This window comes from Heliangelus exortis, chromosome 5 (assembly GCF_036169615.1).
Source record: "Heliangelus exortis chromosome 5, bHelExo1.hap1, whole genome shotgun sequence".
NCBI classification, from domain to species: Eukaryota; Metazoa; Chordata; class Aves; order Apodiformes; family Trochilidae; genus Heliangelus; species Heliangelus exortis.
In genome coordinates, this window is record NC_092426.1 from 10,484,911 (window position 1) to 10,491,298 (window position 6,388).

General features: G+C 51.0%; 1 protein-coding gene across 1 annotated transcript in view; it reads right to left on the reverse strand.

The window, feature by feature from the left end:
- EXOC3L4 (exocyst complex component 3 like 4) overlaps positions 1-6,388 on the reverse strand; it is a 360,645-nt gene that overhangs the window by 242,489 nt on the left and 111,768 nt on the right. The window lies entirely within an intron of this gene.

The following is a 6,388-nucleotide window of genomic DNA, read 5'->3' on the forward strand; positions in this document are numbered from 1 at the left end:
TAAATTCACTTTGTTCACATGGACGTTTTACATAAGCTGAAAGACACCTTGAAGCTCCCTACCTGAATGCTGCAAAACAGGTGTGTGTTTCTACACATGAATGCATGCTGAGGAGCAATGGAAGTCCTTTAGACAGAATATGGTGTTGAAGTTTTGTGCCCTTGGTTTGTGTTGAGTTGTCATTTCATCAAGTCACTGGTCCTATTAATTAGTTTTTTAATTATTTATATAGCTATTTCCTTATGGCTGAAGTATTATAAGGAGGCTGCAGGATCTATTCAGGCATTTTAAGGTTGATAAAACAATAAAGACTTCTGACTTGTTGTCAAAGCAGTAGTCCCAAGGAAGCACTTAAGGACATTTCAAGGACTGGAATGGTGCAGCAACTAATGTAGGTATTTTTAAAAGCTCCTCCCATGCTCCAGTGTTTGAGCACTGCAAAGCTCACTGTTGTAGTGAAATGAGGAAACCAGGTGCCACTTATTGCCAGGTAGTGGGCATGAGCTTGTGTTAAGCCCACCTGTGCCTGATTAGGGTGGGCCCCTACTGCGCATGAGCAGGATTAGGGGGCCAATAAAGCTCACTCCTGAGGAAGCCAGAGGGGAGGCTGCTTTTGGAGCAGTAGCACTGATCCAGGCTGGTCAGCCCTGATGGCAATAGACTCAGAGCACCATTCGTGAGTTTCTCCTGGAACACCTGGTTGGACCTTGGAGCACCGTGCCCTCAAAGAGGTTCGCCTTGCTACACACTGTAGCTAGAACAGCACCAGTGTCTTCTCTGGCGTGTCCTGGGTAAGCATCCGCCATCCCTCACAGAGTGCCCAAGTGCTCCTGCGCTACTTCTTGATTTGTCTTGCCTATTTTTCTTCAGGTTATCTTCATGGGGAAGGCCTAGATTAATAGTTTAGACCCTGCTGTTCCCTGCTTGACCAAATTTATGTGGGCAAGGCCAGCAGGCTGGGGCAGATTGGCTTGGGGAAGTGCACCTGCACTCTGCCCTCGGGACAGGGGTGATAGCTGACAGGTTTGAGGGCTGGGTGCCGGAAGCCTTCTCACAAGTATTCATGATAATCAGTCTTTGACTTTTAAAAAACATTTCTACTGCTCTTGAGCTGATTTTTCTCTGCACAGTGAGGACTTTGGATGTCAACAAATTCTTTAATTATGGGGGTATTAAATCATAGCACTCAGTAGTGCCCGGACTTGGTTATAATTTAAGCAGGGGGACGTTTCTAGAAAAATAAATTAATTGCTCAGTATGAATACATTATTCTTTTCTTCTTTTTTTTTTTTTTTTCCCCTAAGTCTGGCCAAGCAGATTTAGCCCCGAGTGCTCCACCACAACCCTTTGCAAGTCTTCTATTCCCTGAAGGCTTCTGATGTGTAAGAGTCCTCCTAAGCCCTCAGGAGAACTTTAAGAAATGAAGAAATTTGAGGCTCAGTGTGAAATGTTCCTCTGACAGTGCACCACCTTCTCTCGGGGGGCTTCTAGGCTATTGTGCCAAGTGAGGAATTAAGTTAAGCAAGGAACAAGGAGCTCCTCTGCCCTTTCCATTTTTGCAGAGGCATTACATCAGGTTCCAAAGCTGGGACAAAGGGTATACCATTCACCAGGATATGTTGGTCCCTCCTACCACAGATCTTTGCCCCAAAAGGTTGTGTATATTGGAATACATCCTTGCTTCCCAAGGACTAAACCCACCTGCCAGCACCTCTGTCTGCAGCTTCCTAAATGGGTGCTGTCTGCTAGGAGTGTGCATGAACATTCACTTTATGTTTGCTGGTTAAAAGCTTAACACTGCTAAATCACAGGCAGGGAACTTCAGCATGGAAATGGTGAAGGTCCAGGCACCGTTGCTGTTTTGCACAATGCTGGATGAGGCCTCCCTGGGAGAAAGGTGCATGAAAATCCTCAGAGCTGTCACTGGGATTGTTAAGGCACTAAGAAGCAGGCAAGCATTTGAGAGAAGTGATGATTGTAGGAACTGAACTGCACCCTTGGGTGCAGTAAAGCAAAGGAACAGTCAAAGGAAGATGTCACAGCATGACCAAACCTTGTCTTACTGCAGAATTTAGCCTATTTTAAGAGGAAAAAAAAAAGATGGTATTCCTATATGCTGGGCTACTGGAGCATCTCATGTTCCAGTTTGCACCCTGCCTGCTCTGCAAGAAAGTGGCTCCAGCAGGCAGGAGTGATGAGAACATTCCAGAAAGTAGAGCTCACCTGCCCAGCCCTTACCTTCCATTGCATTACCAGAGCTCTCCTGGACTGCCTCCTGCTACCTGCTCACAGCCCTGTACATGTGGGTCCACTCTCTATGTCACCTTACATCCATCCTCCACAGCCTTGTGCTCCTCGACCTTGGACTCCTGGCAGCTCATGGGTCAAGAGCTGCAGATGCTGCCACCCTTGCCCAGGATGGACGAGCTCCTGTCCTAGAGCTTTAGAGCTGCTGTCCCACCGCCTTGGACTCACTGCTGGCAGGACAGCGCGGCACCGTGGGACGGAGTGGCTCTGGCTCAGGAGAAGTACCATGGGAAGGGGTACTGCACCGGGGAGGCAGGAGGGAAGCCACGGTGCTTGGAAGAGCCGGGATAATCTCGGTGTTGCCTTGCAGAGCTCTCCTAAATGTGTTTCTGGGGACACGGGGTGATGACGAGACCAGACATCAACTGCCCGCTTGTTGCAGGACGCCGGGGAAAGCCGAACATTGGCGGAGCATGTCCCAGGGTACAGTGATACCCAGAGCAGCCTTGCTGGCGGGGTTAGCTAAGGACAGGAGCTGAAGGCAGCAGGACGTGCTTAGCAAGCGGGAGCTGCAATGCTGCTCTCCAGCCAGAGGAGGAACATGAACTCAGGAATCAGCCAGCGCCCCGTCCTTGCAGTAAATACTTCCCCTGCTCCCCGATAAGCTGCAGCACTTTTCTTTTTTTTTTTTTTTTTTTTTTTTTTTTTTTGTGACCTAACTGCACAGGTTTATGCAGTTTTGTTGGTTGTTTTCTCGTAGATAAAACCCTCTGAATTTTTTGCAGCATCTCCTGGTTTCTGGTTTCTTACGCAGTCCCTGCGCTGCGGTCCCACGAGGAAGAGCAGTGCGGAGCCCTGCGCTGATGGAGGAGGTGGCCACAACTCTGCTGCCACCCCGCAGCGCCTTGGCCAGCTCCTGCACTCCAGTGGTTCCAGCCCTTGCCAAAAAACCCTCCCTTTCGCTGCTCCTACCTCCTGCTAAAAAATCAAATTCAAATGATGCTTTGGGCCAAGTCTGTTTGCAGGCTTTGGTGGTATTTTGAGCTACCGTCTAAATCTGTATTTGCACAACTTCTGTGAGCGGCTGTAAAGTGTGGAGGGAAGGCACGATGACAGGAGTTGGCGTCCATTAATAGTGTTAAGGTTACTTTTTCTTTTAACACCCCAGGAAGCAATCACTCCAGAGATCTTGCCATTAACACTAATGCATTTTGTAGTAGCCTGTCACAGCGGGGGACCCTTGACTCTCAAGACCAAGAGCAAAACAAAGCCCTCAGGCGCCCAGCGGTGCAGCGCACACCCTCGGGGACATAAAACACCCGTCTAATGCTCTGCTTACCAAAGATGTCTGCGAATTAAATTCCCTGTTTAGGCAGGGGCCCGTGGGACACCCTCACGTACCGAAACCCATCCCGTTTGTTACCCTGCCTGCAGCGTGGGCTGGCTGCGTGACGGTGCGCAGGGTACTGATCACGGATATAGCTGCTTTTCCAGTAGCTCTTGGCCCCTGGCATCTCAAACTGGCTCTGGTGCTTCAGTTTTTTCCTGCAGAGCTTTCCCCTCCCTGTGACGCTTTCTGTACGAGCGAGCGAACGTGGCTCCTGAAGGAAAAGTACAGAATGTGCTCTGCTAGCGCGCTGACAAAAATTGATCTCTACTTTAATTAAAGCCTCCATTGTAAGTGACCTCGAACCGCCAGTGCATTTTAAACACCAAGGCTCGCCAGCAGCAAACCCGTAACACGCCGCTGAGGAGGGGTGACCCCCGCTTCCCGCCCTGCCAGCTGTGCCCCCCCCCGGCTCACGCTGAAATCCCGGTTGGAACCCAGAGCTGATGTCCTCTGCTTTCAGGTGACAAATACCAGCCTGACACCATCTTGTGTAAGGGTCCCTCTTGCTGCCGGGTTGTATTTTTTGGGTTTTTTTCGTGGTATGCGGGGGGCCAGGATGCTCTCGCCTCTCACCTACAGCATGCACGCATCATGGGGATGCAGGCACCGAGACCCCTCATGATGCCAGAGTGAGGGGCCCAGAAACAGCAGAGAGAGGGAAGCGTTTTGCTTCCAGGTTGAGTGGCAAGGGGCTTCTTGGGGATGGCCCTGAGCCCTGTCCTTCTGTGGGGCAAAGCTGGGGTGATGGGCTGATGGATACAATGTCTTCCAGCATGCAGCACTGCATCAGCCTCAAACAGGGAAAAATAAATCATGTATGTGTTTAGTTAAAGGCTTGTAAGCTAGAAAAGATTCAGTCACTCGCAGTGAACTGAGCTGAAATGGGGAAAGGGCACAGAAAGGCTCTCACAGGCAGCAAGTAACACCCATACAGATATGAACATCACTCCTCCACAGCAAGACCCATTCCAGGTGGCCAGCAGATGCTGCAGCTGCTTCTGGAGGCACCATGGTAACATTGTCCATGCTGCAGTGTCCATGCTGCCCATGCCAACACTGCCCATGCTGCAGTGTGTCCACACCAGGGCCCTGGCCATGGGCTGTTGTCCAGCCTCATGAGGTCTGGGTGATGGCTTGGGGTGAGGGGGTGCCCCTAGGATTCACATCACAGGGGTGCTATATTGGCTGTAGGGACTGTCAGTTCTGGGGACTGTCCCCGGTCACTGCTCTCCACAGAGATGCACTTGCTGAAGGATGACAGGATGGTGGGATGTGGATGTTCCCAGACTGCCTGGGAGCTTCCCTGCCACTGCCTGGTGGCTTCCTCTGGATTCGGACCCAACTGGTGACTCTTTTCTCCCTGACAGCTCCAGCAGAAGCTCCTACCAAGGTAAATTGCTTTTCATAGAATCATAGAATCATAGAATTAGCCGGGTTGGAAGGGACCTCAGAGATCATCAAGTCCAACCCTTGACCCACCGGTGAGGTTGCTAGACCATGGCACTGAGTGCCACATCCAGTCTCTTTTTAAATCTCTCCAGGGACGGAGAATCTAACACCTCACCGGGCAGTCCATTCCATTGCCTGATCACCCTCTCCATAAAGAAATTCTTTCTAATATCTAACCTAAATCTCCCCTGGCACAACTTAAGACTGTGTCCTCTTGTCTTGTTGAAAGTCGTCTGGGAAAAGAGACCAACTCCCACCTCACTACACCCTCCTTTCAGGTAGTTGTAGAGAGCGATGAGGTCTCCCCTGAGCCTCCTCTTCTCCAGGCTGAACAGCCCCAGCTCCCTCAGCCTCTCCTCATAGGATCTGTGCTCCAGTCCCTTCACCAGCCTGGTTGCCCTCCTTTGGACCTGCTCCAGGACCTCGATATCCTTCCTAAACTGAGGGGCCCAGAACTGGACACAGGACTCGAGGTGTGTACTCACCCCCATGCAGCCAGAGGGGCATTCTTAAGAGATGAGTGGGGTGAAATCCCTCCCTACTCTGCCCCCAGCTCAGACCCCCTCCCCTGCCCAGGCTCTCACAGAGTGGGGACAGCCAGGACCCATGGATGGCCTTAAGCTCTGCCTGGCTCTTGTTTTATGTCCTGCCTGCTCACACTGCCCAATGTGGAGGTCTTTTCTTGTGGGCAGAGGGGGGTACCAGGGCCTGTCTCACCCCCAAGTGCTGCTTGTCACCCTTTGTCAGGGCTCTGATGAGACTAATGATGACTTCCCAGGTCTTTGAGAAGGGATTATGTCTTCCAGCGACTAGAACAAAATATAATAAACTTAAAATAGCTTCTTCCTTATGGAATATGCCAACGAGCCCTACTGAAAACCCGGTAGAGTGTGAATTTGCATAAATTTGCATGCATCTCCATAATTACAGCCTCACCCATCAGATCTGTTTCCTTAATGAAGTGCTGCCTGCCTGACATTGTGGGCAGAGGAGGGAATGTGACACGCACCAGGCTGCAAACACCACCACTAACAAGGACCCTTGGTGCCACCACTACCTTGTTGGACAAAGACCACAGTGACTGTCCCCAGACACTGAGTCCCTGCCTGCATCCTCCCAGGCAACCCCTAACACTGGCACCAATCCCCAGGTAGGTCCAAGGGGGTCTCAGAACCATGAGACTGGGTGCTGGGGAAAGGAGAAAGCTCAGATGTTTCAGCAGAGGGGATGGGGAGGGAAATGTCTGCTCAGGATGGATCTCTGTGCCCAGGCACTGGCCCAGGTTGGAAGCAAGGTCCCCAA